The sequence below is a fragment of the Nuphar pumila genome, chromosome 2, assembly GCF_984573655.1.
Source record: "Nuphar pumila chromosome 2, dmNupPumi1.hap1.1, whole genome shotgun sequence".
Classification (NCBI taxonomy): domain Eukaryota; kingdom Viridiplantae; phylum Streptophyta; class Magnoliopsida; order Nymphaeales; family Nymphaeaceae; genus Nuphar; species Nuphar pumila.
In genome coordinates, this window is record NC_143250.1 from 119,555,741 (window position 1) to 119,580,962 (window position 25,222).

The 25,222-nt window shown below is 39.5% G+C and overlaps 1 long non-coding RNA gene across 1 annotated transcript; it reads right to left on the reverse strand.

The window, feature by feature from the left end:
• Positions 1-9,819: 9,819 nt before the first annotated feature.
• On the reverse strand, positions 9,820-24,939 carry LOC149846925 (uncharacterized). The gene is made up of 3 exons (XR_016430573.1): positions 24,474-24,939; positions 24,321-24,387; positions 9,820-9,993 (listed from the first exon to the last, which is right to left on the reverse strand). It is a non-coding gene; the product is annotated as an uncharacterized LOC149846925 (long non-coding RNA).
• Positions 24,940-25,222: the final 283 nt, after the last annotated feature.

The window sequence follows — 25,222 nt, forward strand, 5'->3', positions numbered from 1 at the left end:
TGAAATCATTGACTATGTGATGCTTGAGGCTCATAAGTAATCATTTTTAGTCTCCATAAGGGTCTTAAATAACATCATTGTTAGAACCAAGTCAAACATTTGTATTCAATGTTTTTTATCAACCAGTTTTAAGCGCATGAGAAAAGATAATTGTTAATTGCCTTCATGTTGCTTTTAATGTTACGAGGTTTCAATTTACAGAAAAGATTCTGCGCATAAAAATGGTGTGTTCTTGCAAAAACCCACAAATATACCAAAAATTCTGCGCATGGCCAAAATCACTGATTCCTAACTTTTAGGACAATTTTTTTCTTCGCAACATATTCGCACAAATATGTTATGAACCTTCGAATATATTCAATCTATTTATATTGTTAAACAAGCAAAATTACCTTGTTGCCTCTATCTTTTCTAATAATACCAATCAAATCATTTTCAGTTCATTTACATTTATGCACATGTTCTTTCCTATTAATGTCGCTTATATCCTACTTTAATTAATTTACTTCTCTGCTTTTGTTAATTTTTAAATTGATGTTTGTATCCTCTTCTTTATGAAACATACCCTTATCTTTTTGGTAAATTTCAAAAAGAAACTTGTACTCTGAAAAATATTCGAGACAGGCTCCTATCTTTTTGAGAATTGCAGAAAACCACCTATTTTTTTAAGTTATGTTTTGGGGGTTCTATTTTTTTCTTTCGGTACAAACCTCAAACTTTTCTAAAATTATAGAAAAGTGCTCAGAGTTTGCAATTTGCCTCATTAAGCTTTGTTTTAATTGAAATAAGTTAAGAATTGATTGTCTTCCAAAAAAAAATTTTATTTGCATGACAAAATATGTTTAATATCATGAATCTACAGACTGTAACATGATACTTTGTGAGTTCATGGCTAATGTTGTGATATTTATCTTCTTGTTGAATGTTAGACATATTTTTATTATATTTTTCCAACATAAAATACTTAAAACAAGAAAAATGTCTAGTAGGGTTTGTGCTACTAGGTTGGTCAAAATTGATAAATTAAATGGAATCAATTTTTATATTTGGAAGAGAAGGATTCCTCTTGTTTTGACCTTAGAGAGCATCGAAAATACCCTAACTACTGAAACGAGAGACCATGGTGACAAAGCTACAAAAACAGATAAAAATACTTATCTTAAATATAAAAAACATAACTTGGTAGCTAGAACCACATCCTCACAATCTGACCACTAGTTGGTTTTTCTTCTTATTTTTTAGATTGGATTGTCTGAGTACCTGCCATAGCACTCAATATCGAGAGGGCTCTTTTTCTCGACTTATCAATCAGACATTCTTTCAAGAAAATGTTGTTATGAGTTGACTTCATCTTTGAGTGCGTCGGGCATGATAGTTGCTTTGTCTCTTTGTTGACGATCTTGTTAGCTACTTAAATTCAATAGATTTCAATCTCCTTATTAAAAAATAGATGAGAAAGACTTTTTCTTCTCTACCTTTGAAATGTAGATCTGGTATATTGATGTCGGTTAACTCATCACATAACTCGAAATATGCATTTTCTCTTTTCAATTTCCATTTGCTATTTGTATTTCTCGTATATAGTGTAAATATATTGACTTTATTTAATCAGTTTCTTGCCTGTACAATAGTTTTGATCCTTCATATTGTTTGTGTTCTTCTACATTTCCATTATTGAAGTACAATCAAACATCATTGGATTAGAATCAAAAAGCTAATTTTGTACATAGCGGGGATTGTCACAGGCCTATTTCCTTCAATGGGCAAGCGCGGCGAGATGGTCCTTCTTCACCGTCGCAAGCCTACTAGTCAGCTCGCATGTCGATCGCGAAGCTTGTAATCAAAGTGCAAGAGAGCAAGAGAGAATAGAGGGAGAGAAATTGCAATCACAAGAAGCAATCACAATGAGGGTGAACAAAAGAAAGCTCAATGCATTTACTTTATTCACAATTTTGCCCGTAGGCCATTACGGTTTAATTATACGGGTTGCCCCTTCGGAGTATTGATTCACCTGAACCGGGCAACTTACATCAGACTCAACAAAAGCAAAACAGACTCTAAGCGCAACTGTACACTGGAAGTCGCAAGGGAACATGCTCCCCCCTTCAAATCATGCGCCGTCCTTGGCACCATCTGTTTCATGGTAAGCCCTGACTTCAGTCGGGAAGCGGTTGTTCATTCGAAATGCAGGCTCCCACGTTGGTTTCGTTGTTTCCTCCCACTGCACCAAGTATTTCTTCGCTTGCCCCAAGTAGTTGACCTTGTGGCGAAGGATCTGACTGAGGTGCTTCTCGGCCTGTTGTGTTGCCGGGGCCCTCTGCATGATGGGAGCGTGTTATGGCATATTGTGTTCCGGGTCTCCATCATCTGGATGGAACTGCTTGAGGTTGCACACGTGGAACACCGGATGCACCTTGAAATCTGGGGGCAACTCCAGCTTGCCCACCTTCTTTGTGATGGTGAAGGGTCCCTCATGCTTTCTGAGTAGTCCACGGTGCTGCCCGCGGAGGATGCTTGTGCAACCAGAATATAGCTTCACCAACACTTGGTCCCCAACTTGGAACCCTGTGGGCCGACGGTGTTTGTCCGCCCACTTCTTCATTCTCTTTGTTGATTTGTGTAAGAATGTCTTCACCAACTCATTTTGCTCGTGCCAGTCGCGAACAAACTGCTAGGCGAACGATGGCCTTCCCTTTTCTTGTGCAGCAAGAGTGTGCGGGGTCAGTGGTTGCTGCCCCGTGGCTATCTCAAACGGGTTGTGGCCTGAAGACTCGCTCTTTTGCAGATTATAACAAAACTGTGTCACATCAAGGAGCTTCACCCAATTTTTCTGATTGGCACTAACAAAGTGCCTAAGGTACTGCTCCAGTATTCCATTGATGTGCTCTGTCTGCCTATCTATCTGCGGATGGAAGCTTGTTGAAAACAGAAAATCAGAGCCAAGTAGCCGAAATACTTTACGCTAGAACTTGCCCGTGAAGCGAGCATCGCGATCACTCACAATGCTCTTTGGTATGCCCCAGTGCTTCACCACATGCTTTACGAACAACTCTGCAGTCTTCTTTGCAGGGCACTTCTTGGAAGCTGGGATGAAGGTGGCATACTTTGAGAAACGATCCACCACGACCAAAATAGAACTGAGGCCATCTACCTTTGGCAGACTAACAATAAAGTCCATAGAGATGATTTCCCAAGGACCATCTGGAATTGGTAGAGGCTCAAGGAGACTGGCAGCCTTATGGTTTGTCTTCTTATCTTGCTGGCAGATGAGGCATGTTCGCACATACCCCTCAACATCGTCATTCATCTGCAGCCAATAGTAGCCGTGCTTAAGGAGTGCTAAGGTCTGCTTCTGACCAGGATGGCCGGCCCATAGTGTATCATGGCACTCCTTAAGCAATTCTCAGCGGAGGCTTCCATACCACGGTACGAAGATGCATCCCCCTTTTGTTACGAGGAGGCCATCCTGTAGCCAAAATCTCTGAGTTTTCCCTGCCTATGCCAGAGAAACAAGGTGTTGTGCGGTCGGATCCTGCTCCGTACCTTCAAGGATGCGGCTCAGCAATGCGCCCTCCAAGTGCACTTCAGAAGGCTCTACATGCACAGCTGCCAGTTCAGCCCTACGGCTCAAGGCATCCGCCACAACATTGGTCTTTCCAACCTTGTACTCCAAGGCAAAGTCAAACTCAGCAAAAAACATCTGCCATCGAGCTTGTTTAGGCGCTAACTTCTTCTGCGTCTGAAAATAGCTCATGGCCACATTGTCCGTCTTGACGACGAACTCAACACCCAAAAGATAGTGCTGTCAGGTCCTGAGGCAATACACAATGGCCGTCATCTCACATTCATGCACTATGTAACGCTTCTCTGCATCTTTCAGCTTGCAACTCTCATATGTGATCGGATGACCATCTTGCATAATAACTCCGCCAATGGCAAAGTCTGAGGTATCTGTGTGGACTTCAAAGGGTCTCGAATGATCAGGCAGTCGCAGCACTGACTCCCTCACTAAGGCTTTCTTCAAGTCATCGGAGGCATCTTGGTACGCTCTTGTCCAGAGCCATACCTGATTCTTCTTTAACAAATCTGTGAGAGGCACAGCAATGAGGGAATAGTCTTCAATGAAACGTCGATAATAGTTTGCCAAACCGAGGAATGACCGCAATTTTGGCAATTTGCTTGGCGGAACCTATTCCTGGATGGCCCTTATCTTCTGCCCATCCATACGCAACACACCACGCCCCACAACATGGCCAAGGAAGCTAATCTCCTCCTGCCCGAAGAGACACTTCTCTCATTTGACACAGATGTCATTCTCCTTCAGCACCTGAAATACTGTTTGCAAGTGCCCGACATGTTTCTTCATGTTGTTGTTGTAGATCACGATATCATCTAGGTAGACTACCACAAACTTGTCTAAGGGTAGAAGATCTGGTTCATTAAAGTCGTGAACATGGCTGGAGCATTTGTTAACCCGAATGGCATTACTAGAAATTTGTAAGCACCATAGCGGGTGACGCAAGTTGTTTTCGGCTCATCACCTTTGGCAATCCTCACCTCTCAGTAACCCGATCACAAATCTAGCTTGGAAAAGATACGGACACTGCCTAGCTGATCGAACAAGTCCACTATCAATGACAATGGGTACTTGTTCTTCACTGTGACCTTGTTTAGAGCACGGTAATCCACACATAACCGTTTAGAGTCATCATGTTTTATCTGGAAAAGGACTGGGGCACCAAATGGGGCTTTTGATAGACGAACAATGCCTGCGTCCAACATCTCGTCTAGCTGCCTGCGCAGGTCCTTCAGTTCATCTAGCCCCATACGGTATGAAACCATTGCGGGAGGCTTCGCTCTCGGGGTCAACTCAATTTTGTGGTCGACCTCACGCCTTGGCGGAAGACGCTTTGGGAATTCCGGAGGCATAATCCCCCAAAACTCCTCCAATAGTAGGGCTAGGGTCGACGGCACTGCTGCTTCTACCTTCCCTTCATCTGTACGCACTGCAACTAAGAATGTCTGTTCCACATGCTTGACACTCTTCTTCAGTTGCATTGCTGATAACACTGAAGACTTGCCTTTCTGTGTAAGGCATTGTACTGTGTGGGACAGGTCTAACCCCATGATCGTCAACATGTTAAACTTTGGCAGCATCATAACATTCTGGCTTTGTAGAAACTCCATACCCAGAATCACCTTGAAATCGTTCAGGGGCACCACAGAGAAGTTGGCTTTGCCAACCCAACTCCCCACTTGAGTAGCCACATCTCTTGCTTCACTAAGGATGGGCTTGGCCTCAGAGTTTACTATTTTGATAGTCCTCTGCTTTGGCCCAGTTTTCAAGCCCAACCGCTCTACCTCTTCCCGCGAGACAAAGTTGTGTGTGGCCCTGGAGTCTATCATTGCTGAAGTAGACTTTTCATTCATAATGACTTTTACGTACATAAGTTCATTACTGACCTGCATGTTCTTAGTTGCACAACTTCTAGCTACGTTAATTGATCGCATGGCCCACATCCTTGGTTGCATGGGCTTAGTGTCACTGCATTCAGTATCGCTGCATTCTTCCTGTGCAGCATTGGCTTGCCTGTCGTCCTTTACAAGGTGCTTTGGGCATTGTCTGGCGATATGTCTATCGTTGCAGAACCAACATGTCACAACCACACCCTTGTTGCTGTTGTTATGCTTTGTGAAGTTCTGTTTCTTTTTTTATTGATGACGTGTCGACGCCTCACTTTTATCATTGTACTGCTCATTCTTCTTGCCTCCATGGTCAGGCTTCTTCCCAACTTTGGTTGATGGGGTGAAAGGCTTGCGCTGAGTGTCAACTAAGCGCTCAGCCGCCACATATGCATATTCCAAAATACGGGGGTTGCTCCTTTCTACTTCATACTGTGCCCATGGCTGAAGTTCCACAATGAACCAATTGAGCATGTCGTCTTCTGGCATGTTAGGTATTTCTAGTATGAGCTTTTGGAACGTTCTGACATAGTCTTGCAACGAACCAGTGTGTTTGAGCTTACGAACCATTCGATAAGCCTGCCTCTGCGCATTTATTGCCATGAAGTAGTTGCGCAACTTCATTTTGAAGTCATTAAAAGTGTCTATCACACATTGACCCCTCTCCATGTCATTGTGCTTCCGCCTCCACCAAGCGATAGCATCTCCATCAAGTAAGGCCCCTGCAGCCTTAATCCTCAGATCTTCGAGGGTCACATTCTAGATATCCAAATAGTCTTCTACTTAAAACAATAAGTTCTCAATGGCCTTGCTGTCACGAGAACCATTGAATTTTGCGGGCCTTGGCACATCAATCCTTGATGGCCTCTCACCATTTCCGCCATTTAGGGTCACTGTCTGCTGCAACGTATGGTTTTTCAACTGAAGCTCCCCTACTTCAGTCTACAAGTCGACCACTGTAGTCATCAATGAAGTGACCTGCCCCATTAATAAGGTTGTCTGCTCTTACAGGCTCGCCACCACATCATTCAGTCCATTGAATAATTTACATGCGCGTGAAATCGCTTGCTCATGCGAAGTCACCTCTTCCACCAACTTGTTAACAGTTGCAGTCAACTCTTCTTGGCCCCGAAGTGAACCCATCTCCTCAGCTTCAGCAACTGCCTTGCCTTTGGTGTTGTGCAAGTTTTGATAAAATGCCACGATGTCTTGCTCACAAATCGCAGCATGTCGACACCGACTCCGGAGTCCCTTCTCCAGCACAAGAACGGGCTCTGGTACCACTTGTCACGGGCCTATTTCCTTCAATGGGCCAACGCGGCGCAACGGTCCTTCCTCACCGCCGCAAGCCTACTAGTCAGCTCGCTTGCCGATCGCGGAAGCTTGTAATTAGAGTGCAAGAAAGCAAGAGAGAATAGAGGGAGAGAAATTGCAATCACAAGAAGCAATCACAACGAGGGTGAACAAAAGAAAGTTCAATGCATTTACTTCATTCACAATTTTGCTCGTAGGCCATTACAGTTCAAGTATACGGGCTGCCCCTTCGAGGTATTGATTCACCTGAACCAGGCAGCTTACATCAGACTCAACAAAAGCAAAACAGACTCTAAGCACAATTGTACACGGTAAGTCGCAAGGGAACAGGGATAGTCTTTGTAATTTGACATCAACTGCTTGTAATATGCATCAATGGTGTCATCGAACTAGTCCTTTTTCTACCTTCACTAGACTTTTTATTGGAATGGACGCATGATGCTCCTTTGTACAAGAAAAAAAGAAAGGTTTTGTCATGGATAGGGTGCTCAGTTGTGCATTTTAGAGAAGTGCCTCTTATGCCTTTTCCGTGGAAGTGAATGAAAAGTGTGTATCTTCATAAGCAGCAGGGGTTTAAATATTTTTTTGCCTTATTGGGTGCACTGTGTATGAAGAGGGGCATGTGTGTTTAAACAGTCTGGCAAGGTAAGAGGGATACAATAGTGGAGAATTCATGGTCAAAATAAAGTCATTTGTGCATAAACTTTTGTTGAGGTGTGTGTGTGTATGGGTGAAATGGCATAGGGGGCAACATTATGGTTGTGAGGCGGCAAACTCAATAGATTCTTAGTGTGATTTGCCTTCAATGGACTAGTCATCAATTTCATTAGACATTGCTTTCGCATATCAAAATTGAATTTCCAATTTCTTTGGATGATCTTTCTATGGCATCATTTCACTTTGTATTCATATATCTCACTAAATCCTAATAAAATCTTAACATGACATACAACTGAAATAAGAAACTTTCAACTGCTAGGAGAATCGAGTGCTAAACTGCAGCTTCTCCTTTATTTTGGCTAGCTCATGATTTGTTCTTTTTGTTTTCCTGATAAAAAGCGACAAACATTTGTTTTGAAATGCACACCCTTTATGAAAAAACAAATTTTATATGAAAATAAGTTTTCATAAACATGATACTTGACATTGAGTCGCTCTTAGTATGTAATTGTCGGTCTTGAGATGGCTAAAAAAAGTTAGGGACACCCTTCGTAGAACAGAAACCTATGATCCAAAATTTAATGCTTGAATCTCTCAACTTCAAGAATAGTCATGTATAGAGGAAGATCCATTGTTTTTCATGAGGATTTAGCTTTACTGCAACAAATGACACTTGGGCACGATACATCCCTTACCCATTCCAACATACAAGCTTTAGCCTACCTTTGATTAAATTTATGTTTTTGAACATAAAATCAGGTCAGCAAGATCGAATTCTTTGTCCTCAGACTCCATGATTTCAATGCCTTCTAATATGCAAGTTGTGGAAGTTAGTCTTTTAAAAGGTTCAAGGTCCTAGAGCCTAATGGATCGGATAATGTATTATATCGTCTTGTGCCGATTGCGAGGTATATGGATCATGGTTTTTAGAGGCTATATTAAAGGCCATAGAGGCTTATGCTTTTTACGCCTCATGAGCTTATCCGCCTCAAGGCATAAGCCTCATTGGTATACATTAAAAAGTCTGTGCCTCTCACCTAAAGAGGCTTAAACCTTTGAAAATGAATTCATTAAAAAGTCTGTACAATTTAGTTACTTTTAAGGTTTTCTTTTTAATTGAAATAAAGTTATTTAAAAAATAAATAAAAAACTTGACATAACCACAAATTTGTGTCGATAAAAAAGCACTTTATGCATTAAATTAAATTATCAATAAAAAATATAAATGATCTAGATTTAAGCTCAATAAGTTGATAACTCTTATAATGATCGATATCTTTCATTAAGTAGGAATTAGGCTACACAACTACCACAAATTAACTAGAGTAAAAAAAGTAATCAAGCAAAAGATAATCTTATTTCATATTAAGTACTATTTAGTGGCAAAAGCAAATTATTTCTTAGCATTTCCAACAAGATTGTACAGGCTTCGTGACTTTAAATGATTAAAAACTTGATAAGTAAAATGTGAAACAAAAATAAAAGCTTCATTTCTCCCATGCTCTTGTACTTCTGATCTTTGTTTTGCATTATTGTTTTGTAAAATTTATAGAAATCACTAATAATGAGTTAAATTTTCATATAAATATTTTTTCAAATTGAATAATAATGTAGACTAACATTTAACAATTATGTTGATACCCGAGATTCAAGCTATTTAGTTTCACAAGTATTTGATTTTGCAAAATATTAAAGAACAAAGTCTATACTTGCCTATATTTATTGCTATTTATTTTTCATATAAAAAAGAATATTCTTCAATATGTTAATTTTTTTTTTGAATGATTTAAGTTTTAGATCTAAAAAAAAAACAGAAATGAGATAGACTCAATGCCGTAATAGGGCAGTGAAACAACAACCCAAACCAGAAATCAATGGACGCCCACTCCCACAACCCGAGCTACCCATTAAGGGTGCGGGAGTGAAAACAAGCCCATTTTTTCCAATCCACGAGCACTCCTTCCCATTCCAAACTATACTTCACTACAGGAAAAATGGGTTTTACTGGCGCAGCATTTCGGGTAGAAGTTGCGCCAGTGAAATCCTCGCCGGTAAAGACTTTTACTGGCGTAAATTGCATGCGCCAGTGAAAATCTTTGTTCACCGGCGATGCTTTCACGCTGCCCAAGTGAAGCTCCTTTTTCCTATTTAGTGAATATAGTTCAGCAGATAGCACATTACAAATTTTTTTTTTAAACTAGATGTTTACTATTTTAATAACAACCAACAAGAGGCCAGAAAGAGGAAGGAAACATAGTCCTCTAGTACTGATATCAATTAATTAGTAAAGTAATAAATTAAGTGGAATTTTCTAAATACTTCAACCAAAAACACATTATTTATGTCTCAGAAAAATGGTAATATAGATACTTGGAGCGCTTGTGCTGATATCCATGAGTCATGCCCCACCAAAAAATTCAAACGCTTTGACGAAAGTTCTTTTTTTTGTTGTCTGGCAACCATGCAGCAAAAGCAGCACCTATTGCTTCAGTTACTGATTCTGTAAGGATGACAGGATCCCCATCAACTCCAGCAATGGCAACTCCTCTGATATCACTGCATAAATGATATTGGAACCAGCATTACTAAAACCGACTTGAACACTGAAGAATGCAACATATGAATTTGTTTTCTGTACTAAACCACAGACCAGCATGCTGCCTCACAAAAATTACAAGCACATCCAGGATGTAGACAAACATTTTAAGAAATTAGTGACACCAATTGTTTCTATCACAAGTCAGCTTGCTTCAGGAGAAATTTCAGTGTGATTGTAAGTTCTAATGGATCAGTCATTACATTGGTCACAAAATACAAACAAATATGCACATGTATCTGCTTACCTCCCATTTTGAAGCTTACGAAAATCAATCTTTTCTACAAAAGAAACAGAACCCATAGAAGAGGTGGTAGAGGTAAAAAGAGCAAGTAAAGAGCTAGATCAAGGTTGCCAGACTAAGAAGCAGAAGCGGGAAACGATACAGGAAGCGGAAGTGACAAGCAATGCATTTTAAAATGTATAGGAAGCGGGAAGCGAGGAATAAAAAAAGAAATATAAGAATTAAATGGGAATCAAAATAAAACACAAATAAAAACTAAAGTAAAAGTGACATAAAATTTCATATTTTTTTAATATAAGAATTAAAGTTTTAACAAAATCTAAAAATGCCGACTACCAATTTAGAGAAAGCACATGGAAGTGAGTGAGAAGACTGAGAGAAAACACATAAAAAACAAAAAAAGTTGAGTAAGAGAACATATAAGAAGAATAGATGAAGTGTGTACAAAGCATTGGAGAAGCGTGGGAGAATCGATGTTCTCTAGATCAGTTATCACATTGCACAAGATTAAAAACAGAACTAATTAAAATTGTAAATAATGCCAACTAAATTAAAAATTATAAAAACTGTACAAGTTTGAAACATAAATGAACATGGTAAAAAAATATGGACTGAAACATATGATATACAGATGGCACTTTCAAGTTAGTGCAGAAAAGTTAGCATGATTAGGGATCAATCTACATGTGGAGTACAGAACACTATAAAACTGTTTTGTTTCTTTAGAGATTAGCTTATGTTTCCACATTCAGAATTTTGACAGAAACAAACTGGAGCTGAACAGGAGAACTATGAAGCATACCAAAAGAAAATCAATAATAAGTCTGGCGAATTAAGTAACAATATATATATATATAATGTGTGTGTGCGTGTGGAATTGTTCTGAATCATGACTGTTCTCAGATGCATCATGGAAATCTCAGAAACCTACAAAGATATCTATTATATATGGATTATGACATACCATATGTCAAAATCTCATAAACCCACAAAGATAATAAATATGAATTGTAACTTACCATGGGACAATAGTCAGCTTTCCTTGTCATGACACTGTTGGAATCTGAATATAGGACAACGCAGTAATGACATGAAAATATTATCATAAAGAATATAAGGACTATTCAGCTGAAGATTTTTCTCACCTATGCAGCAGTATTTATCAGAACTGTTGGGTTGGGTACCGGTTCCGCCCATGATGGGCGAGATCCGAACCCGGCCCACCATTTAAGGAGGGGACGGTTTTGGAAACCGATGCCCCCCTTCTTTTTTGGTGTCTCTCTCATTTTGAATACAAAAACAGAAAGAAATAGAGGGAAACAGGGCAGAAAGAGTGGCTGTGCACATTGGGTGTGTATGTACACAGTGATTGAATGTGCACAGTGGAAGAAACAAGAAGAAAACAGTGATAGTGAATCAGTGGGCATTTGGTCTGTGGATAATCGTTCTCTTCAAGTGAGAGCACGAACTCGTTGAGCAAAAGCAAGCATCATCAATCCGCTGTTTTTCCGCTTCCGCAACAACCTGAAAGGTATGTATTCGTATCTCTTCATTGGTATCAGAGCAACGGGTTTTAGATGCTCGTTTTGGCTTGCGAATATATTTTTTTTGTTGATTCATGGCCGGAACAAAAGAGGTTCGTGGTAGACGCATGCTATGGGGGCTTGTTTATATCCCTAGTGCCGAGGGCAACCCGATGGGCCAAGCCTACTCGGCTTGCCATGGGACAGGTTAGGGAGGGCATGGGCTGGGGCATGAGCCATGTTGGGTCTGACCTGCAGCCAGAAGGGCATGGGCTAGGCACACGCCACAGGTCATGCTTTGGCCCTGCAGCACAGGCCACAAGACTGCCCAGGACCTGTGGCAGCAATGGGCGATTTTTTTTAACTCCCAACCTGCGGCATATGCCGCAGGCTCAATCCGGCCAGCCTAACCCAGTTTTTGCGGCTCGAGCCGCAGACTTGTTTGCTCCTGGCCCTGCGGCATAGGCCGCCGGCTTAGCCTGGCATGACCGGCCTTGCGGCAAAGGCAGTAGGCCGAGTTCTTGGAACTGCAATGCGGGCTGGAAAAAAAAAATTTTGAACTCCCAACCTGCGGCATATGCCGCAGGCTCAATCCGGCCAGCCTAACCCAGTTTTTGCGGCTCGAGCCGCAGACTTGTTTGCTCCTGGCCCTGCGGCATAGGCCGCCGGCTTAGCCTGGCATGACCGGCCTTGCGGCAAAGGCAGTAGGCCGAGTTCTTGGAACTGCAATGCGGGCTGGAAAAAAAAAATTTTGAACCCTAGAAGGGCCAGGGTCCTTGTGGGTCGAGGCATTTTAACTAATGGTTGGAACCACGAATGAGTCGGGCATTCATGAATCCATTTTATTATATATTATATATATTTTATTCATGAATGTGTATGAATATGATATAATCATATTAATTATACGATAAATTTTTTAAGTACTTTGGAAGTACTTACTCTATGTGTTATTTTTTAAACAGTCATAATACAGTTTAGGTAAATATAATTATCTTAGGGAAAGTGGGAGATGATTGTGAACGTAGTGAGCTTTGGATTCCACGCCCTATGAAAATTATATGTTATCTAATCGTGTGATTATGACTGCATATAGATGTGCTAATGATTAGATCATAACATGCTTGAATAACATTTTTTTTGCACATTGCTTTATTCTTATCTAAAAGGACATGGCTGCACCAAGTAAATCAATAATGGACTTGGCACGAATTGAAAAACTGAATGGTGATAATTATGATATATGGCATAGAAAGATTCAGTTTACACTGGAGGAGGCTGAGGCCTTGGAGGCTCTCAACCATACTGTGGAACGACCTGAAATTGGTACTGGGGCACAATCTCGTAAGGATATGGAAACCTATGAGAAATGAAAGCGCATGAATACTGTTGCGCGTGTCACCATGCTATGTTCTATGCAGGATGACATCATGTGCCAATTTGAGCATTATAAGACTGCTCAACAGATGTGGATGGCCCTTAAAGATAAGTTTGGGAGAACTTCAGCCACAAAATTAAGGAGGCTGACCATCAGGTTCGATTCATACAGAAAGTCCCCTCAGCACACTATGAGCCAGCATCTCAGGGAGATGGCAAACATGATAAGAGAGCTCAATAGTGCAGGGCATACCCTTACAGATGAACAACAGGTCCAGGCTGTGATTCGTTCTCTGCCACACAGTTGGGAACATATGAAAATTAATATGACTCATAACGAAAGTATTAAGACTTTCGATGATATCGCCCGTCATGTAGAACTGAAAAATGATCGCCTTGAAGTGACTCAACAATCTGGCATGAGGGCATATGTGGCAGAAAGTTCGAAAAAACAAAAATCTTTTAAGAAGAAATTCTATGGACCAAGAAAGTTCAAGAAGGGTAATAAGAAGGGACAAGACAAAGAGCAAGAAAAGAAGCCTTATCAGCGCTCTGGGAAGCGTGGAAGCAAGAAAAATAAGGCAAATGCAAAATGCTTTAAGTGTAAAAATTTGGATCACTATGCTCGTGAATGTCATGAGCAGGAGAAGGTACATTTTCTTATGACTCCTATTTTTTGTGCAAATGTTTGTAGTTGTGCACTAATTATTGAATCTAATCCTATGTGGATTGTAGACTCAGGAGCCACTGACCATGTGACCAAAGACCGCACAAACTTCGTCGAATATAGGAAGATGCCATCTGGTTCGAAGTGGTTGTTCCTGGGGAATAACACTAGAGCAGAAGTCAAGGGAATCGGGACTTGCAAATTGGATTTGCGAGGAAGACGATCTCTATTATTATATGATGTTTTGCATGTTCCAGAGATTCGATGAAATTTAATTTCAGTTTCTGCTTTGTCTATGTTAAACTATAAACTTGTGTTTGGGGATGTCAATGTTGACATCATTTGTGGACAAACTTCAGTTGCTTCTGGTTTCTTGATGAATGGTTTCTATGTGTTGGACACAGAACTTATTAATTTGAATGTTAATGATGAATGTTTTTCACTTGTTTCAACTGCTAATAATATGGATGTGGATGTATCTGTATGGCATGCTCGGCTTGGACATATAGGGCAAAAGAGAATGGATAGGCTCGCACGAGAGGGTCTTTTGGGATCCCATGCGAAGATTGAAATGCCTATATGTGAGCATTGTCTTGCTGGAAAAGCAACTCGATTACCTTTTGGAAAGGCAATTAGAGCAACCTATCCTCTTCAATTAATTCATTTAGATATATGTGGGCCAATGAATGTGGCAACGAGGCATGGAGCTTCATATTTCATCACTTTTATTGATGATTATACACGATTTAGCCATGTATATTTAATTACGCATAAATCTGAAGCATTGGATTGCTTTAGATCTTTTATGAACATGGTAGAGAATCAACTTGATCGTAGGATCAAGGCTTTGAGAACAGATCGTGGACGTGAATATCTATCCAAACAATTCAAGGGATTGTGTGATGATAAAGGGATAGATAGACAATTAACTACTCCTCGAACTCCACAACAAAATGGTGTTGCAGAAAAGAGGAATAGGACCCTCTTAGAGATGGTCAGGTCCATGATGGCGCAGTCAAATTTACCTATTTTCTTTTGGGGTGATTGCTTATTAACTGCCGCTCATGTATTAAATCGTGTACCATCTAAATCTATTTCTTCAACTCTCTATGAATTGTGGAAAGGCAGAAAGCCAGAATTGGCTTATCTCAGACCCTGGGGGTCTGCTGTATATGTCCATAATCTTTCCCATCAATATGGAAAATTGGGTCCTAAGGGAAAGAAGTGTATCTTTATAAGATACTGTGAACATTCAAAAGGATATGTATTCTTAGGAGAGAATACTGATGGGAGTATTTCTGAAATAGATTCTAGAGATGCCACATTTATTGAAAGTGAATTTCCTAAAAGGGGAGAGATAGAGCGTCACTTCCAGTTCTATGAATTGGATGATGAAGATCAATCTAACGAGATTGATCATCATGTTTTAGAGACACAAGAGGATGTGTCTATACCACTATTGGATAGTGGGAGTAACACTCAAGTGGATATTGATTTTGATGAAGATCTGACAACTCGAAAGAGTCTGAGGAAGAGAATTCCTCGTCGGAGATTCCAAATCAAAGGGGAAGCCTTTGTGGTTTTGCCCCAAGATGATAATATACCTAAGAGTGTTAGAGATGCTCTATCTTGTCCTAAAAGGAATGAATGGCACAAGGCAATGGAAGAGGAAATAAAATCCATGGCATCTAACGAGGTCTGGGATCTTGTTAATCTTCCAAAAGGAAGAAAACCTATTGGGAGCAAATGGGTTCTCAATATTAAAAGAAATGCTGATGGATCTATCGAGCGATATAAAGCTCGTTTGGTTGCTAAAGGATACACACAGATGGCAGGGATAGACTATGATGAAACATTCTCACCTGTGGTCAAATTGACCTCTATTCGCCTTTTGTTAGCCATAGTGTCACATATGGATTTAGAATTACATCAGATGGACGTTAAAACTGCATTCCTTAATGGAAAACTGGATGAAGAAATATATATGGTACAACCCGAGGGGTTTGTTACTGCTGGTTTTGAGCGCAAAGTGTGCAAGCTCAAACGATCCATTTATGGATTAAAGCAGTCATCCAGACAGTGGTATTTAAGGTTTCATGAGACCATCATGAGCAATGACTTTGCTATGATTGATGAGGACCACTGTGTTTATCTTAAGCGTCAAGATCCAAAATTTGTGATTCTAACTCTATATGTGGATGATATTTTATTGGCTAGTAATCATTTGGAGTTTCTAAAAACCATTAAAGAATGGTTGTCTATTCATTTTGAAATGAAAGACATGGGTGAAGCATGCTTTATGCTGGGCATAGAGATAAAAAGAGATCGTTCAAAAAGACTTCTTTCTCTTTCACAAGAATCATATATAAAGAAGGTCTTAGAACGATTTCATATGCAAGATTGTAAACCCATAGATACTCCTGTTGCAAAAGGGAATGATTTAAGTCTTAAGATGTGTCCAAAGGAATCTAAAGAAATAGAAGCTATGTCCAAAGTCCCTTACTCCAGTGCAGTAGGCAGCCTTATGTACCTTATGATGTGCACCCGACCTGACATATGTTATGCAGTAGGGTTGGTGAGTAGATATCAAGTTAATCCAGGAAAAGACCATTGGAAGGTTGTCAAGAGGATTATGAGATATCTTAAAGGCACATCAGATTCAGTTCTTTGTTACCATTGTGGTAACATGCGTGTGATAGGCTATACTGACGCAGATTGGGGTGGGGACCCTGATGAGCGTAAGTCTACGTCTGGCTATGTGTTCTTGATGAACAATGGAGCTATATCTTGATGTAGCAAGAAGCAGACGTGTGTAGCCTTGTCCACAATGGAAGCTGAATTTGTTGCAGGATCGTTCGCAGTGCAGGAATGTGTTTGGTTAAGGAGATTCATCAAACATTTGGGACTCTCTTCTGAAGCAAAACTGCTAGTGACTTTATTCTGTGATAATCAAGCGGCAATTGCATTTGCTAAGGATCCCAAGTTTCACAATAGAACCAAACATATTGATACGAGATGCAAGTATATGCGCGATATTGTATCTAAAGGCAAGGTTGCCTTGGCATATGTTAATACCCAAGATATGGTGGCAGATCCCTTTACTAAGCCTATCAATAGGGATTCTTATGTTAAACATGTAAAATCTATGGGTATTTGTAAGATTTGATATGCTAATGTTATTCATATTTTCTTTCTATGATCATTGTATAGCATGTTGCACATCTATATGAGTATGCTACCAGGTTTGAGATAAATCTTCTCACACGGATTTATCGCCTCAGACGCTGCTTGTGGGCGGGCTGAGATGAGATGTAACAAAATCCAGGATTGTTGAATTAAGAAGCATGTCGGATTTTGGGGATATCATGTGATTATAACTCAAAAGAGTGAGAGTACAATGAGTTATGATATCCTCCATATATACGTATATGGGATGCATCGCCCTAACCGGGTTACGATGAGGTCTTGTGTATATTTAACTATATGGAGAGACCGACCTTGATATCTAAATATCAAGGGTAACCTGGTTGACCAGATCTGAGGACTTGGATAGACATTGCATGGGAATGTGCATCCTGAAGAACTCAAGTTAGTTTCTCGGGGAGGAACTGAACTAATAAAAAATCTGTACGGCAAAGAATTTATGGTGTATGCATACACTCACTTGAGTGAGAAAGTCTTACCGTAATACGTGAGTCATACCACGTATGTCACACCATGACTATAAGTTGACCACAAAAGGAAATGAAGAATGGTCCATGCTTCTTCATTGTGTGAGTCCTTAATATATATATATATAGATAGATATATATATTTTGATGTCCTTATTGACTTTTAACCTTATTTTAAGGAGAAAGATGAGTGTTGCTACTTTAGCATGTTGCTTAAGGCCATGTATGATTCGGTCTAAAAGAACATGTCTGGGAAAGCAACTTATCTTGATTCAAAGAATAAGAGTTGGAAAGGAAGATCATTTGACATTTTCAGATTATGCACATGTTAAAAGCTAGCTTATTTTTTCGCATCCTTGAGATGTTTTTGTTAAATTATGTACATTAATCATATAATGTAATATATATATTTTATATATATATGGTAATACATATACATATATTAATATATATGTATATGTATCTACTCAAATATATATATATAAAATATATATTTCTATTTATTTTGTCATAAGGGTAGTTTAGTCTTTTCCCTATTTTTGCGCACATTCACTTTTCGGATGTGACTGTAATTATTTTTCTTTTATTTTTATTTTTCTTTTTGTTCTTTTTATTTCTTTTTGGATGTGTACCTAAAAGGTACCTTGGGGGGCCCACCAACATAGTCGTTGGGCCCTCTCCAACGGTCACATTTGTGACCGTTGGAGGGACTCCAACGACTATGGGTGGAGCCCCTCCAAGGCCCCCTTTAGTGATGTTATAAATAGGGGTTCTCCCCTTTGTATTTCTTCATGGCTTTGAGTCAAAGCCCAAGTTCTCAATAAATTGATTCCATTATTTTATGCCTTTGTGCATTTGTGAGTTATTTGTGGGTTGTGCTTTTTGTGCACAAGTGTTCTAAAGTGTTCTTATTGTGCTTTCGTGGTGGGTTCAATATCAAGAATATTAAGGTCTTGATATTAGTATCTTGTTGGAGATACTTTCACATGGTATCAGAGCTTCGTTGGAAGAAAGAAGATCGTGTATCTCGCCTCTTGTGAAGCACCTCGAAAATCGTGCCCTCAAGCTAGTGAAGTTTTTGAGTAAAGCACTTGCTTCGGGCAATATTTTAGAAGCAACTTTTGTCAAGAAAAGGTTGAAAATTCGTTAAGGTACGCTTTATTTTTCATCTTCTCTTCTCCATAATGGGTGAAAAAGACTCCCACTTCTCCCTTGGTTTTAAACTTAGTGGTTCAAACTACCATGTTTGGGCCGGCAACATGGAAGCCCACATCAAAGGGAAAGGTCTTTGGGGTTATGTTCAAGGATCCATATCGGAACCCGAACCCAAGCTTTCTATTATAGAGAAAGGGGAAATCAAAATTCTTGAAGGAGAAGATAGACAAAAGGCCTTAAAAGAATATTCTAAAAGGCATGATGAGTGGGAAATGAAGAACTTCAAAATATTGTCTTGGATTTTTTCGTCCGTTGAAACCAAGATCAATGCCAACATCATCAAATTTAAAAGGGCCTCCGAAGCTTGGTTATACCTTGAAAAAATGTATATGTCAAGAGACTTGTCTCACAAATACTACCTCTAAAAGAAAGCCTTAACTCTTCAACAAAATAATTTATCTATTCGGGAATATTTTGCCGAATTATCATCTATTTGGGACGAGCTTGCCATGCTCGAACCAAAATGGAGTGGAGAAGCTATTGAGTTAAGGCACAAACAACTTGAGGATGATCGTTTCTTCAACTTCTTAAATGGTCTTAGACCCGAATTTGAGCAAATTCGGTCCTCCCTTCTATCGGCTTTTACCTCCCCATCTATTGAAGATGTCATCACCAAGCTAAGTGGTGAGGAAACACGTATGGGGATTAGTAAAAATAACCCAAGCATTCTTGCTACACCTTCTCAAAATGACTATGAAGTAGTCAATGCCATGTCAAGACCCGGTAATAATTTGAAGACCTACAAACCGCCCCATTTCAAAAATCAAGGGCAAAATGATCGATATGGCAAGAGAGATTATAGCAAATTAACTTGCCATTTTTGTAAAGAACCGGGACATATCAAACCCAATTGTCCTAAATGGAAGAAATTCCTCGCCGCGGCTTTAGCATCCCAATCGGAGGAACGGCCTTCAACATCGAATGAACCTCTTTCGCTTCATCAAATTATGGATGCTCTTCAACCTCTTCTCAAAGGAGGCACTTCTGGAGCCGCCATGTCATCTTCTTCCTCTCTTGGTAAGACATCTTGGCTACTTGATTCTGGTGCTTCATTTCATATGACTCCAAGTCATTGTTTTCTCTCTAATTATTCTGAAAATCGCCTTCCATCTTTTGTCTCAACCGCGGATGGAACCCCTCTTGAAATTAAAGGAATGGGTAATTTTGAAAAACAAGAATTTTTTATCCCAAAAATTCGTCTTATTCCAAAACTAAACTTAAATTTACTTTCCGTTTCTCAACTCTCGGACTATGGTTGCGATATAAAGTTCTCTTCTAATAAATGTTGGATACAGGATCGCCAGTCCGGGAAATTGATTGGGGAAGGCTCTAGGAGAGGAGACCTCTACTATGTTGATTTTCTTAAAATTCCCAAGAATCAATTTTGTAATGTTGCTCAAAACAAAGATATTCATGTATGGCATAAGAGATTGGGTCATCCCAACATTGTTAAAATCTCTTATTTACCTTTTGTTAAGCATCTTTGTAATGAAAATTTTGTTTGTAATGAATGTATTCTTGGAAAAATGAGAAGTCTTCCTTTTCCTCAAAGATCCATGTTTACAACAAAACCTTTTGAAATCGTTCACTCCGATGTATGGGGTCCAGCTCCGGTGATATCCAAGGGAGGTTTTTCGTACTATGTTATCTTTGTGGATGATTTCACTAGGTTTAGTTGGATATATTTTCTTAAACATAAATATGAAGTTTTTTCAACTTTCAAAACATTTCATATGATGGTTTTAAATCAATTCAATGGAAATTTGAAAATTTTTAGAACCGATTCGGGTGGCGAATACCTTTCCAATGAATTTAAAAGCTATCTTGAAAACTATGGAATTCTTCATCAAAAATCTTGTCCCAAAACCCCCCAACAAAATGGGTTGGCTGAACGGAAACATAGGCATATTATTGAAACCACACGAACTTTGCTCATTTCTCAAAATATACCGAAAAAACTCTGGGCGGAGGCCGCTCTTACCTCTGTCTATCTCATAAATAGACTTCCATCTAAAAACTTGAATAAGATTTTCCCATTTGAAAAATTATACGAAAAAGAACCTGATTATAGCAGGTTAAGGGTTTTTGGATGTAAATGTTTTGTCCTTACTGATAAAAATGACAAAACTCTCCCCTAAGGCCATTCCTTGTGCCTTTCTTGGTTACTCTGAAACTCATAAAGGTTTTCGCTGTTATGATGTTAAGAGTGATAAACTTTATGTTTCCAGAAATGTAAGCTTCTTGGAAAATGTTAGTGGTTTCGAAAAACTTGAAACTAATGATGAGAATATAGATTATTCTTTTCTGTTTGATTTATTAACTGAAGATGATGATACTAGCGATGATGAAACAAATCTAAATGTTGAAACTCATACTGATCAACCCATTAATGGAGAACCACATAGAGATCCTATAATCTACTCTCATAGAGATAGGAATACTTTTAGAAGTGCCCTCGAAAGATATGATAGTGGGTCTACCCCTTCAAGTGAAGGAAATCTTCATAGGACCGAAAGATCAAGAAAACCCCCTTCTAGGTTCATCTCATATGAGTCTTTTTCACCAAAATATAGAGCATGTCTAAGCGCCATTCACTCGTACATAGAACCTAGGGATTTTGAGGAAGCACGTAAATACCCAAAATGGATAGTTGCTATGAACAATGAACTTGAAGTCCTAAAGAAAGCAAAAACCTGGGAGTTTCAAGACCTTCCTAAAGATAAGAAAGCAATAGGGTGTAGATGGGTGTTTAAAGTCAAAACTAAGTGTGATGGGTCTCTTGAGAGATATAAGGCCCGCTTAGTTGCAAAAGGGTATGGTCAAAAATATGGGATTGATTATGAGGAGACTTTTGCTCCCGTTGCTCGGATGGTCACCGTCCGATGTCTTATAACTGTTGCTTCAATAAACAAATGGAACATCTATCAGATGGATGTTAAGAATGCGTTTTTAAACGGAGATCTAAACGAAGAAGTATATATGGATGCTCCTCCTAGAATGGAGTATCCTAAAGGGAAAGTGCTTCGTCTTCAGAAAGCACTGTATGGTTTAAAACAAGCTCTCAAAGCTTGGTATAATAGGTTTAACTCTGTGATGTTAGATAATGGTTTTTCATCATGCTTTACTGATACTGTTTTGTTTGTTAGAAAGTCTAATGCAGGGATTGTTATTCTGTTGCTATATGTGGATGACATGCTTATTACTGAGAGTGATTCTAAAGGGATTAAAAGCATAAAGTCCATATTAAAGGATAAGTTTGAAATGTCTGATTTGGGTTTCTTAACTTATTTTCTGGGTATTGAGGTTGCATACTCTCATAGAGGGTATTTTTTGTCTCAAACTAAGCTTGCATCTGAGATTATTGACAGGTCAGGTATTACAGATGATAAAGTTTGTGAAACTCCTGCTATAGTAGGAGCAAAAATGAAGATTGATGATGGTGTTCCTCTCTCCGATCCTACTCCCTACAGGCAACTAGTAGGCTCGTTGATGTATCTAAGTATCACCAGACCAGATATCTCACATGCGGTGCATACGGCAAGTCAATTTCAGCATGCACCAACTTTTGTTCACATGGGTGCTATCTTGCGTGTCGTGAGATACCTAAAGCACACTATTAATAAGGGAGTTTTTTTGTCTTCCTGTTCTGAGTTAAAATTAATTGCTTATACTGACTCTGATTGGGGAGGTGACCCAAATAACCGTCACTCCACCACTGGTTTTTGTGTTTTCTTAGGAGACTCATTGATCTCATGGAGATGCAAGAAGCAGCAAAAGGTATCTCTATCATCAACTGAAGCTGAATATCGTGCCATGGCAACTACTACCATGGAAATTGTTTGGATTCATCAGTTGCTGGAAGATATGGGAATCAAAATTGAAAAGCCTACCAAGCTTTGCTGTGACAACAAAAGTGCGATTTATATTGCTAAAAATCACACTTTTCATGAGCGGACTAAACATATCGAGATGGACTGTCACTATGTTCGGGAGGCGTATCTTCAAGGAATCATTGACCTTCCATATGTCACGTCCGAGTATCAGTTGGCAGACTTCTTCACTAAAGCCTTGTGTGCTCCGCGCTTCAACTTCCTTCTTAGCAAACTCTCGGTCATCCTGCCCTAAGTTTGAGGGGGGTGTTAAATTATGTACATTAATCATATAATATAATATATATATTTTATATATATATGGTAATACATATACATATATTAATATATATGTATATGTATCTACTCAAATATATATATAAAATATATATTTCTATTTATTTTGTCATAAGGGTAGTTTAGTCTTTTCCCTATTTTTGCGCACATTCACTTTTTGGATGTGACTGTAATTATTTTTCTTTTATTTTTATTTTTATTTTTGTTCTTTTTATTTCTTTTTGGATGTGTACCTAAAAGGTACCTTGGGGGGCCCACCAACATAGTCGTTGGGCCCTCTCCAACGGTCACATTTGTGACCGTTGGAGGGGCTCCAACGACTATGGGTGGAGCCCCTCCAAGGCCCCCTTTAGTGATGTTATAAATAGGGGTTCTCCCCTTTGTATTTCTTCATGGCTTTGAGTCAAAGCCCAAGTTCTCAATAAATTGATTCCATTATTTTATGCCTTTGTGCATTTGTGAGTTATTTGTGGGTTGTGCTTTTTGTGCACAAGTGTTCTAAAGTGTTCTTATTGTGCTTTCGTGGTGGGTTCAATATCAAGAATATTAAGGTCTTGATATTAGTATCTTGTTGGAGATACTTTCACAGTTTCGGGTTTATGATGAAACATGTGGCATAAATGAAAGGCCTTGTCTAGCATAGCTTAGCACTATTATATGTGCAGAGGGATTCAGTATGCTAGAATATGAAAAATGTATTTGATCTAGGACACAGTGAGCTTCTTACTTGGCTTGTGCAGGTATACCTTGTGTTATCTTATTGTTTGCAGGTTTAGACTATTATGTTACAATAACCGGTACATAATATGTCTTCACTCCCTAAGCTCACGGGTCGCACGGTCCATTTGCCAGTATGAATACCTGATGTTATTCACCATATGAACACTTTTGGTGTTCTTTCTTCTTATATCTCTTCCCATCATGTACGAGTGGGAGAATGTTGGGTTGGGTACCGGTTCCGCCCATGATGGGCAAGATCCGAACCCGGCCCACCATTTAAGGAGGGGACGGTTTTGGAAACCGATGCCCCCCTTCTTTTTTGGTGTCTCTCTCATTTTGAATACAAAAACAGAAAGAAATAGAGGGAAACAGGGCAGAAAGAGTGGCTGTGCACATTGGCTGTGTATGTACACAGTGATTGAATGTGCACAGTGGAAGAAACAAGAAGAAAACGATGATAGTGAATCAGTGGGCATTTGGTCTGTGGATAATCGTTCTCTCCAAGTGAGAGCACGAACTCGTTGAGCAAAAGCAAGCATCATCGATCCGCTGTTTTTCCGCTTCCGCAACAACCTGAAAGGTATGTATTCGTATCTCTTCAAGAACAAAGAAGAGCAACAGCGAATATGAAGATGGGGATGGAGAACATGAGTTAGTACTTGACCAGGTGTAGAAAAATTAGTAGAAATGATGATTTTGCATACTTCTGCACATTGCAAGTATAGGCTCAAGGCCAGTTCCGCACATGGCACTAATGACAGCCTCTATAATCTGCAAACAATAAATATTAAGTGAGCAAACTATGAATGAGAAATAATCCACATCAAAGGATGGCTTCAAGAATAAAGGGATGCAACCTTGTATTTTCCCTTGAACAATGTCGTAGAGGATACACAATGATAGCCAAAGCCAAAGCTTGGAATCACTCCACAATCAATCCAGATAGCTTATTGATGCAGTGGAGGAATTAGCTGTGAAAACCCAGTCAACTGAAAAATGAAGGCTGGTCCTTCCAGGTCGGGTGATGCGCAGAGATGGGGAAGTAATGCCCACCGATAACTCGGTTAAGCTTGTTTTCCTTTTTATTATTCAATGTAAACCCAAAGAACAATGAAATAAAGAACTGACAATAAATTGAATAGCAGAGCCCACCACGATAGTGAGACTTGATTTTATTTCAATCAAATGTCAAGTGACTAATATGCTGAACCTTCATGAAGAATAAAAAACAAACTCTAAACAGTATCAAGCAAATGAAAAAAAGAATGACTGGGAAAAGGAACAAATACTGAAAGCCAAAAGAAACAGGACGGCTAGAAAGAAAAAGGCAAATCAGAAACGAAACAAAGAGAGACTGCCATTCTTCAAATGTTCTCTGCCTGTGCACGAAACCCTAGAGGGGTTTTTAAAGACTTTGGCTGAAACCGGATAGCGGGTCTGGGGCATGATGTTGGATCTGGAGCTGTCCGACCCGTATTCTCTGCGCTTGCCTGGCACTGGTACACAGTGGAACCTCCCCTCCATGTTTTGGAACTAATATGGGAATTGGATCTGATTCCCAGAGTGCAAATTCAGTCCCCTACTTGAGACACGTTGTATGAACCCG